Source organism: Haliotis rubra, unplaced genomic scaffold (genome assembly GCF_003918875.1).
Source record: "Haliotis rubra isolate DU_JTF1 unplaced genomic scaffold, ASM391887v1 Scf205, whole genome shotgun sequence".
In the NCBI taxonomy this organism is placed as follows: Eukaryota; Metazoa; Mollusca; class Gastropoda; order Lepetellida; family Haliotidae; genus Haliotis; species Haliotis rubra.
This window is the reverse complement of record NW_025766059.1, coordinates 1,337,607-1,350,543: the sequence shown is the minus strand read 5'-3', so window position 1 is coordinate 1,350,543 and position 12,937 is coordinate 1,337,607. Positions and strand designations below refer to the sequence as shown.

At 37.1% G+C, this 12,937-nt stretch overlaps 1 protein-coding gene across 1 annotated transcript in view; it reads left to right on the top strand.

Annotated features, from left to right (window-relative positions):
• The window catches only part of LOC124276077 (cubilin-like), a 165,742-nt gene that overhangs the window by 126,595 nt on the left and 26,210 nt on the right, over positions 1–12,937 (top strand). The window lies entirely within an intron of this gene.

The following is a 12,937-nucleotide window of genomic DNA, read 5'->3' as shown; positions in this document are numbered from 1 at the left end:
AATTTGTATATCATCTGGTAAATTGTGATATTTTGTATTGCCTTTGTTTTTTGTAATAAAATGATTTGTCATTTCAAATGATGCATGTGGGTCCGTTTTATGTTTATGATTATTATTATTATCATGTGATTTTATTTGTAATTACATATTATACATGTGCATATGTGCTATTGCTCGGGCATGTGCGTGTTTAGTATGCCTGTCACGGATAAATCGTAAGACATTACTGATGTTTTTACTTTGAATCCATGAGCACGGCTGATGAAGAATTAATATTATTACGTAATCTATGTGTAGGGGACACCGTCACTATAATTGCCAGTTCGTATATGGAATATAGAAGTGCAACAGAATACAAAGTCTTAACTATCCTCATAACAAATTCCGGTTGGTATCAAGGAGAGAATAGCCTTAAAGATTGTCTGAGTTTAACACAGAAAATCATTGATGACATCAAGGCATGTCGTGTCAAATGATGCATGTAAAGTAGAGTAGTGTTGGTGCTCGGGCTGTTGACATATTGACATTATGTACTCCCGAGTTATACAGACAGTCAGATGTTTTATTAAAGTCTCACCTCATACATGTAAAACATATATAGATATTGATGAGCTGTCCCTTATGGGATTACGAGAGACTATTTTAAGAATAAAGATACATACAATAGTTAAAACATGCTCAATGAGATGTAACAAAACGTCACAACCTTAATTGTGATATTAAAAAAAGTCTCCTCTCCTCTAAAACATCAATGAAGGGTTTGGCACTAGATATAGTATGACCAGAAATTATTGAGAATGTTAGGAATATGTTTAATTAGATTTCTAGTATAGACAACCTTGACCAGCTAGCAAATGCTTGTTTTCCTTCAAGAGAGACAACTCCTTTAATCCTTTTTCATTAGCTTGTGAAGAGTTATCCCCATTTTCAGTGATCCTCGGTATGAATGATTTAAAGAACAGGAAGTTGATTTTAGAGTATTATAACAAGGACATCAGATCAGCTAAAGTGATTTCAAGTAGAGCAGGCATCGCTTTGTCCACTGTTTATCGTGTTTTGAAAAATATTGCAAATGGATATGGCATTGAGCACCAGGGAGGCGAAGGTAGGCCCAGAATATTGACTGTCGGTGACAGGAGGCGGCTTGGTATTCTTGTTTCTAAAAACAAACGAAGGAGTTTAGAAAACTGAAGGCTGGATATGATTGATAGAGGAACTGTGGCTGTCTGTAAGGAGACAATTAGAACTGAGCTGCATGCAATGGGTTGGCAGAAAAGTCGAGGAATTCCATCACCGATCATGAAACCTGAACAAAAGGAACAATGTAATTTTCACAGATGAAAGTTCTGTGTGGCTGTTTCCTAATCCACTGAAATTCAGGACCAAACAAACTGAGAAACCTTTGCATCAGCGCCCAAAGTACAGTCCGAAATTTAACGTGTGGGGTGGCATATCTGTGTTAGGGGCAACGCCCCTCTGTGTATTTGAAGGGAATATGAACAGTGAGCGGTACACAGATATTCTCGAGGGACATTTACTTCCATCTGCTCACGTGTTCTATGGAAATGTTTGGATTTTCCAGCAGGCCAACGACCCAAAACATCGTTCAAAGCATTCACAGGACTGGTTTCGGACCCAACATATGACATTATCAGATTGGCCAAGCTATAGCCCTGACCTAAATCCAATAGAAAATGTTTGGGGACTTATGAAGGAAAGTGTCAATGAGAACAATCTGACAATTATTGCTGAAATGAAAGAAGAGGTGGTCCGATATTGGAACAGCATGGACCACGACTTTCTAACTTCTTTGATCAGTAGTATGCCTGCATTGCTGCCCATGGTGACTTGACAAAATACTAACTGTTCACCTGTCTTTGAATCTGGGACGAGAATATTTGAGATTTAAATAGAATATATATACAGATATTATAAAAACCTGCCGACGAAGGACAGTAAAACAACTAGAATATCACAGATATACATGTAAAACTAGTAATTAAATCTAAAACATTTTAACTTTAGGGGACAGCACAATATAAAAATAGGCAATAGATCGCCACCAACTGAAGGTAGATCACCATACTAGGAACCATGGGGACTTATATTACTTTTGGGGGCGGTGGGGTAGCCTAGTGGTTAAAGCGTTGGCTCGTCACGCCGAAGGCCCGGGTTCGATTCCCCACATGGGCACAATGTGTTAAGCCCATTTCTGGTGTCCCCCGCCGTGATATTGCTGGAATATTGCTAAAAGCGGCGTAAAACTAAACTCAGTCAGTATATTACTTTTGCTACCTGCATGGACCCTAGCTGGATTTACACCATCCCTTCAGCCGCTGGCGATTGTAGGACAATTTAGCCGGCAATTAAAAGAACAAAGATTCTACCTTTAAAATACGGTAAATTTGCATTTTACTTTCAAAGTATTTGGACTTACGTACACTCTCAGGAGGACAATAATTTTACAGTACTTTAACCTCCTTTGAGGGTACAGCCACTAACAATCTAAGTTACTAATCTAAATTACCAATCTTTAAAATATATCTATTTATAAACCACATTAATCAGATTTCATCAAACAAATCAATTTCTTTTAAAAAAACAATAATTAAATGATAATTAACATTAGTAAAAAGATCCTTCATTGTTTTTACATTGAAATATTTATCCCTTATGATGGAGAATTCAACACAGTCAAGCAGGACATGCTTGACCGTGGTTCTCTCATCACAAGGGATACAATCGGAGGATCCTCACCTTTCAATAGGTATTTGTGAGTTTAATACGTGAGTATGAGTGAAAAAAATATAACATTTACAATCTTTAAATTTTCAATAAGTTCTCGTTTTACTGTACTATCATTGTTTTTGACCATGAAGGTATGAGAGAGGGAAACGAGCTATGAGCCATCTGAATATCACTGATAATATTCATGTATTTAGAATTTGAGATGGCAAAAATGCCTCTATTGTACCTTCTTTTCATCCGTTGCACATAGGCATTAAACACGCCCTTCCTGAATCCAACTAGCATATTGGTATGTACATGTACGACTAGTTATTCAAACAAATTCTGACAAAACCCATGGTGTGCAAGCACACTGGGGAACATATTTCATAATTGCAGTATATGCAGTTTCTCATCTTTTTTAACTGATTTAAAGGGGAAGTGTACACGAAAAATTAACCTTTTTGTCTTCCACCTTTTTATCATAAGAAATGTTTGTCAAGTAGTTTTATAGCCAAAACAATACAGATATCAGAAGTAACTAATTTATTTTTTACATTATATCAATTCAAATTTTCCATATTACCTAATGTTCTATGTCCACAATGAACACACCATGGCTTATTTCCCTTGGAAATAAATATAACATACACATCCTTATTTACAGATGGGTCCAAGGATGGTGGCGCGGTGGCATGTGCCACTGTCATTGGATCCAAAACATTATCTTCTCGATTGCCCAATAACAGCTCTATTTTCACAGCAGAAGCTAATGCCATATTAAGAGCTCTTAAATATATTAATAAACACCGTAAATATAACCAATGCATAATCTTTTTCGATTCTCTTCCGTGCCTTCAGGCTATCAAAAAACTCTCTTGTCAACATCCACTTTTAATAGAAATTACTGAATTGTATATGATCTTGCATCTGGCCCATGCGACATCGTCTTTTGTTGGTTACCCAGCCACGTTGGCATTTCTGGTAACACAATGGCTGATCTTGCTGTCAAGGCAGCACTCAACAAATCTGTGACACCACTTCGTATTCCATACTCTGATTACAAAGCTAGCATTAGAACCTACATCCGTGATCTGATGCAAAAGAAGTGGGAGACCAGGTAGGTATCAATAAATTACATGAAATAAAACTCTACATTGGTTACACCTACTCGGGTTGTCAGTCCAGATTTGAAGAGGTCATCATACGGCGGTGTCGCATTGGCCACACAAGATATACACATGAATATTTGCTGCAATATTGCCGATGTGACGTTAAATATGAACTTACTTACTCACCAAGAGTCAAATACAGCTGTATATCATATAAGTAAGTAAATTTGAACATAAAACTTTTTACTCACATTTGAGTATGAGTGTGAAAGTCAAAGTGAGGTAATCCCCGCAAGCAGATAACAACAAAACCAACCAACCAACCATGTATGCATTATATCTTGAATTGGACGCCCATTCCTTGCAGAGTCTAAATAAAATATGATGTGAAGACTTAGCAAGGTTTATGATAATTATCAATATGCCCAAAACAGTGATGAACTTCTTGTCTTGTAAGATAGTGTCTTAACTTGTCCACGGATGAGGGAACAAACTGTTTCATGCAGGTAATGTATCAAACATACAAAGGACCTTTCACATACTCAGTCGGCACAATTACCTTCACTATTTGCTCTTACAATTTCACAAATGACTCGATCTAACATAGATGTACATGCTCAATGATCTATACTTCACATTGCATACTTCAACGTAGGAACGGATGACAACATACCAGTACATGACATTGTGAATTTCGTTATTTGTGTGAGAACTCCTACACCTACCACACTATGCAAAACATACACGCACGAAATGATATGTTCCGTACAAATTCAGCATTGGTATGAAAACAATGATAAAATATTATCAACGATAGGAAATTGTGAAAAACTCAGCTAAGCTTGAAAACACAACCACAAAGTTATATTCTAATGACTACAATCCTGCTCACACTTGCGTTTTTAATTCTCTTTATGAGGATTTGTATAATAAAAACCTTCTGCTTGTTCCACCTCTTGGGATAAGAATCCAACAATTCATTTCTGCTGCTGGCATTGAGTTGGAGAATATATCTCCTTCCCGTCTTCTTTTTTCTCCTCCTTGGCAATTGGTGAGGCCACAAGTTGACCTAACGCTGACAAAGTTTAAGAAATCAGAAACTAACGAATTACAATATAAACAAGAATATAATCAATTAAAAAGTAAATATAATACATATAAATCCTTATTTACTGATGGGTCCAAGGATGGTGGCGCGGTGGCTTGTGCCACTGTCATTGGATCCAGAACAATCTCTTCTCGACTACCAGATAACAGCTCTATTTTCACAGCAGAAGCTAACGCCATATTAACAGCTCTTAAATATATTAATAAACACCGTAAATATAAACAATATATAACCTTTTCAGATTCTCTTTCGTGCCTTCAGGCTATCAAACATCTCTCTTGTAAACATCCACTTTTATTAGAAATTATTGAATTGTATAATGATCTTGCTACTGGCCAATGCGACATCGTCTTTTGTTGGTTACCCAGCGACGTTTGCACTTCTGGTAACACAATGGCTGATCTTGCTGTCAAGGCAGCACTCAACAAATCTGTGACACCACTTCTTATTCCATACTCTGCTGATTACAAAGCTAGCATTAGAACCTACAATCCGTGATCTGATGCAAAAGAAGTGGGACACCCAGGTAGGTATTAATAAATTACACGAAATAAAACCCGACATTGGTTACACCTACTTGGGTTGTCAGTCCAGATTTGCAGAGGTCATCGACGGTGTCGCATTGGCCACACAAGATATACACATGAATATTTGCTTAAAGGTGAAGATCCTCCGTTTTGCATCCCTTGTGATGAAAGAATCATGGTGAAGCATGTCTTGCTTGACTGTGTTGAATATTCCATCACAAGAGATATCTATTTCAAATCACAAACTATGAAGGATCTTTTCAATAATTTAAGTTCTCATTTAATTATTGCATTTTTAAAAGAATTAGATTTGTTAACTGATTTGTAATAGATACGTTTTTTATTATTGGTGGTTTAGATTAATAACTGAGATTGTTAGTGGCTGTACCCTTAAAGGGGGTTGAAGCAGCGTAAATTTATTGTCCTCCTGAGAGGGTACGTAAGTCCCAAAACTTTCAAAGGAAATTTAAATTTACCAGCTGTTGTTAATGTAGCATTTCTGTCATTTTAATTTTGGCTAAATTTGACTTCAATCGCCAGCGGATGAAGGGATGATATAAATCCAGCTAGGGTCCATGCAGGTAGCAAAAGTACTGTAAGTCCCCATGGTCCCTAGTATGGTGATCTACCTTCAGTTGTTGGCGATCTATAGCCAGTTTTTATATTGTTTTGTCCAGATAGTGCTTTTAGTTTTAACTTTCTATACTAGTTTTAATTCAAATTGTGATATTCTAGTTGTTTTACTGTCCTTCGATGACAGGTTTTTATAATATACATATATTCCATTTCAATGTAAAATATGTTCTCGTCACGATATGGCTGCAATATTGCCGATGTGACGTTAAATATTAACTCACTTTCTCACTAAGAGTCCCAAACAAGTCTAATATAGCTGTATATCATATAAGTAAGTAAATTTTAACATAAAATGATTTACTGACATTTGAGTATGAGTGTAAAAGTGAGGTAATTCTCGCAAGCAGATAACAACACAACCAACCAGCCATGTATGCATTATATCTTGAATTGGACGCCCATTCCTTGCAGAGTCTAAATAAAATATGATGTGAAGACTTAGTAAGGTTTATGGTAACTATCAATATGCCCAAAACAGTGATGAACTTGCTGTCTTGTAAGATAGTGTCTTAACTTGTCCACGGATGAGAGAACAAACTGTTTCATGCAGGTAACGTATCAGACATACAAAGGACCTTTAACATACTCAGTCGGCAACATTACCTTCACTATTTGCTCTTACAATTTCACAAATGACTCTAATCTAACATAGATGTACATGCTCAATGATCTGTACTTCACATTGCATACTTTAACGTAGGAACGGATGACATCTACCAGTACATGACATTCACTTCTGTGAATTTCGTTATTTGTGTGAGAACTCCTACACGTACCACACTATACAAAACATACACGCACGAAATGATATGTTCCGTACAAATTCAGCATTGGTATGAAAACAATGATAAAATATTATCAACGATAGGAAATTGTGAAAAACTCAGCTCAGCTTGAAAAGACAAAAAAAAACGTGACAGGTCTCTTAAATGACTCTGCTTGTCAGGTTCAGTTTCCTTGATAACTCTCTCTCTTCACTACATCACTGTTCAAGTCTTTCACTCCAAACACCACCACGTTTACATAATCGTTACACACGTTGATCTCACAGCCTACACAGAGGTCAACCCAAATCGTCCGTCTACAGTCAAACCAACTTGTAATGTGCACTTGAGGTACATGATTTTCAACTTGGAAGCGTTACATCTAAGAGTTTCCATTCACATTAGATATCTCACATCCGACGTATTGTATATATTTCATGTGAAGTTAGCAGTTTACGACAGGTTATGATCGCGTTCGCCAAAGCCAGTTCTAACCTGCATCTCAACAAGCACCACAAGAGAAAATAGAACAGATCAACACATATACACTGAAAAGCAAAAGAAACGTCGCTGGAGATTGTGTTATAAAGTGGTTTCATTGCTACCTGCATGGACCCTAGCTGGATGTTGTGCCAAAGAAGAGACACTCCCTTTAATGAAGAGAGGAGATAAATATAATTTATCTACTGCGCCCATGATCCTATCCAAACAAAGCCTGTGCATGAGAATATTTAACTTCATCTCCCTACCATCAATTCTGTCAATTCCCATACCATACCAAACACTGTCATGATGAAATATGTAGACGTGTAATTGTATCCAATATTTCCTATACCAGGTGTATTCATCATCTGTGTATCATATCAGTAAATTCTATAATATGGGAAAATATCAAATGACTGCCTTGACTATAAGGTTCACAGTTCCCTTTATAACCCTCACTCTATATACTATATCACCGTATACAACGTTTACCACTGCAAGCCTTAAGCGAGTTGTTGACAATGCAGTTCACACACAGTTCAACCCAATTCGTATGTCTACAATCAAACCAACTTAAAGGGCGTTGAAGCAAGATCTTGTCGTACACCGTATACTCAAGCTCAATGACAATGGGTTTTGAATTATCAAGCCTGACCCACACAAGTCAGTAACTGACATAATGAGCATCGATCTTTGCAAGTGGGTGACGGTGACATGCATCAAGCATTCTGTCGATCTTAACCATCTGTCAGTCTCACCTTGTGACAATCATGCTAAAGACCAGATTTTGGGAGGATCACGCTGCACAGAATATCGTATGAATGTATCAAATTACTGTGTTGTATCTGTTTTTAATTTTCTAGTTCTAGAAACATTGAGCTCATGAACGCTACGAATAGACGAACTGATGTCTAAAAATTTGAGAAAATGCTGCACAGTATAAAATCTTATTTTTGCTTTGTGTAAATTTCTAGCAAGCACTGTGTTATGAGCACAACGTTCCGTTTTCACACCCAATATGTTTTTTTCTAGAGACTTGGTTTTAGTGACAAAGACCATTTGTAAGTTGATTCTAAAATATACGAGGAATACAGCGAGGCATTTGTCACAACGGAATAGAAAAACAATACACGTGATGTAATAGGCGGCCTATGACCGGCCTTAGCGAAACTTGATTTTGTAAACACTATCCAATATGGCAGAAAGCTCACTTCGGCGTACGTGTTCGTGTATTTTCCAAAACATCCCCACCGATTCTAGGTTTATCGGCGACGTTTCAGAATTATTGAGATGTGTTTGTTCACGGCTGTCGAAATGTTTGTTTTTGTTCCGAGGTGTAGCCGTAAAGATGCCATTTGGACAAACGACCGAGAGTAACGCTTACGTGTTTACGTCGGGGAATTGTGGGAAATGTTTAGGGGAATCCCCGAATTTAATGAAAATATTTACATTAGGACGTCATTAGATAATGATACGCTAATAAGTGTTTGATACAACCGTTTTTAATGTGCCATTAACTAACGATACATTAAGGAATTAATGTATCATTAGGGTTTAATGTTTACATTAGTTAATGAAGCAATGATACAACCGGATCCTGATCTGACAGGGATCTCAACTGGCATCGCAATAGAATAGAACAGATAGCATCCTTTTAAAACCAAAACCTGAGCACATATGTGATAGCCGATATCTTTAACAGAGGCACAATACGATGACTGATATGTCTCCTATTTGGGAAAAAGATGCATGCCGTTACATCACAGAGATTAAAGTATCATGCATCTAAACGTGTAATTTAGGCCTCCTGAACTGGGTAACTGCTGTTATAATCACAAAACACAATTTTTCGGTGAAGGAAATGTGGCGTGAATATGAAACCCATCCAGGAAAGGTCTGCCACCTTCGGTGTCACGATATGGTGAAGTCGTTCTTCTTGTTCTTCTTGTTCAAAATGTACTTTGCGTAGTTGCCCCTTTTATTAGGAAGTTGATATGTAATAACCCATCATACAAAATATCAATGTCGCGCCGTGTTCACACAGTGAGGCAGATTGTCAACTATTTGAGTAACCTGAGTTCCGCATTGGATTTGGATTTGAATAATGATAAATCACAATCATTGATGGGAGAAAGTTGAACTCTTTAAAAACGCTTAAACTTGGCTTGTCTTAAGGTAATCCATCATATCTGTAATGTTTGTTTTTGATAATGGTATTTTGTTAGTCAGAGTATGCTTTGTATAAAGGTTATGATCATGAACATGGTGGAAGTATTCATAAATATTGCCCCAAACTGTTTATACACGCACGTATTATTTATGTGCGTGTACGTATTTTCTTCACCTGTTAGAGGACTTAATGCTTCGTCGCAAAGTTTAATAAAGTTTAGGGTCACATGGCATATGTTATCATTACAATTTATTGATAGCTAATACACACACGCTCTTTGTAAGAAACCAATCGCGTCCATCATTCGTGTGTTTGCTTGTTTGTACAAGACAATAAGCTGGAATTATTGTTGTAATTTACCACTCCCTAATAACGAGGCATGCTCCAAGGTTCCGACAAAAGATTAATACGTTTTATATTGCACTGGTGCTGTTATTTAGCAATATTCATGAAATGGTTTTGTGTCAATGGCGAAGGGTACCAAGTAGTTAGAGAATGGGCGCGAACAGGACCTGTCTCCACTGCTCCAAAACGTATCAATAAAAGTCCCGGTGTTCGACCTTGTGATACTGTCGGAATGTTGTCAAAACCGATGTAACTCAGTACCAGTTACTTCACACAAATAAGTCATCAAGCATCTGCATTTAACGATAGTGTAAACCTGTATCAGGCATAATACCAAGCCTTGCTAAATGCAAGTTAAGATAGTGTGTGCTGACCCCCTTTAAAGATATTTTTCGTTATCTTGCTTTGTGGTGTGTCGTTGGTGACTACCACCTAGCAATCGATGTAGGAAAGTGTGTTTCAATCTGTTTATGATCTTTTCATTTGAACGTTATCTGCCTGATAGGGTGCACACAGAGGAATTGTTTTAACGGATTTTACAGTTAAACTGTGAGATGACCTACTAATGTCAGGTTTGCATGAGAGCTCCCGACGGCGACAGGTCGCCATTATGAACATACCTTGTTTTGTTGGAATATGTGTGTTGTTGTATGGACCGCTGGTCTCAGGTGAGTGTGACATATATTTGTTCAGAAGTTTTAAGTGGTAGACAGACAAGACAGGTGAGTTTTAAATTTGAGACTGTCCCGGAAAATGTATTATATATGGCAGTCTCATTGTTCAATAGCGCACTCGTAAACTAGAAATTAGATAAAAGGAGTGTCGCAAATCTCAAGATGGCGGATACAATATCGCGTGATGTTAAGGTACAGGGCTGATCGTGCTCTGGTCGGCGAAGATAGCCGATGATGGGAAATGCATAATTGTATGTGTGTGTAATTGTATCATATTATCATATGGTACAGTTGTTGACAGCTGAATAAAACTATAAAATCTAGTTTGATGATATTGACTAATGCTATCTTTGGTTGTTAAAATCACTTCCTTGTTGTATATAATTCGATATAAAAACAAATTGACAACATCGTGCATAATCTAGGCGTAGCCACAGCCAAACTGGAAAAGAATATGTTTGATTTTAGTGTCCCAAGGCCTGAGAGGTGACACACACCTAACACTACAAACACTTTCAAGCCCACTGAATAACACCCAAACCTGGATAGACTAAGGCGACCGTATATTTCTTATCAAAACTGGCCATCTAGTTCGCATATAATCCCATATAACCATCTGTGTTAACTTAGAAATTACAAAACAAAACATAAAGACAAATAAAACAAGTCTAACCAAACCCTCCCGTAGTTCATCCCCCCACCACATCTGGCACATTTCCGATGTCATACAAAATAAATCGTGCAATCCTAACGCTATTCGTCAAATTCATGTAATGTACACGGTCACATGGTTTCAGTTGATGATTTGAGTGAATAATTATGGGTGATTCCATAGAGTAAAAATGTTATCCAACGTCGAGTATCTTTTGCTGAATCTCGGATGGATTTCACTGATAACATAGTTTAATTGAGTCCAGTTCCTTGCTTAGTATGATGGTAAACACTTTCCCTATCACTGACTATATAGCGAAAGATCTCTGTTTGTTTCTTTTTGTTTAACACCGCACTCAGCAATATTCCAGCTATATGGTGGCGGTGTGTAAATAATCGAGTCTGCACCAGACAATCCAGTGATCAACATCATGATCATCGCAACGCAATTGGGATCCAATGGCCAAGTCAGCAAGCCTGATCACCCGATCCCATTAGTCGCCTCTTACGAAAAGAATGGGTTGCTGAAGACCAGTTGGTTTGAATATATTTATATCATGAAAAGTACATGAACTGGTTTGTCAAAAAGCTCAAAAGAACTTATACGAAGACGGCTCCAGTCTGCATAGACATATGAAACATTATCATGACAATGAAAACAAACAACACACATGATATCAAATGAAAATATATGTTATGACATGTAGTTCTAATTCGGATCTTCACGGGTTCAGGTCTATAGTTTTCTTGAACAGATAAAATACGTTTCATGTGAAAAGGGTATATACTTGCCTACACAAATCGGGAACATTAAAGTGGTCAGTGTTTCAATAGATTCATTAATGTCAGTAATATTTTTGTTGTAGAATGTTAAATTAATTCAGATGGCATTCCATTGCAAACTGCTGCTTTATTATATCAACGACCACATATTGTATCTGTAACTTCCAGAACGGTTAGGCCTTGATTAAGTTCATATGGTAGCTCGTCAATGCAAATGTTACAATGTGATTCATGCTCAGATAAATCCAAGTCAATTTTATCTGAAAAGGGATTTCTTTTCCTGAGTTTAACAATTGTTCAAAATAATTATGCTACTGATTTTGCTACACGAAGAGAATGATGTCCTGATAAGAGATTTGATAGATTTCCATTGTTCAAGGTTGTCACGAATACTGTAGCACTTTAATTTCTTACTGATGTGACGATTTCGTAATTTTACAGAATGATTTAAATACACGACTCTTTTGTTTATTGCTTTGAAAATCAAGTGGCGAGTCAATCAATTTAAACTTTGCAAAGGACTGGCCTGCTTGTCACTTAATTTTTCAAATCATGGATGAACGCATTTGCTTTATATCCTGGCATCAAGCATTAGTGGAATAAGCTGCTTCCTCTTATGTCTTACTGTGAACACGTACTATACATTCATCTTGATTGGAGGCTCATTCAGGCTGGGCATAAGATGTCTCAGATGATCTTACTGCTTGTGAATTTAACCACGATGTGCCGATTTTCAAAATAATCAGTTTTATAAGTCTTTTGACTTGGACGTTAGGTATTCAATTCCTTCCAAAGTCGTATGAAGGCCAATGACGTCTATTTCAACACCAACAAAATTTTAATTAAATAAAAAGAGAAATGTAAACGATGTTCTTATGAATGACTGTGAGAAACGCTACTTACACTGTGTGCTGACTGATGACATAGTACACAGAATCAACAATATAATAGCCCTGG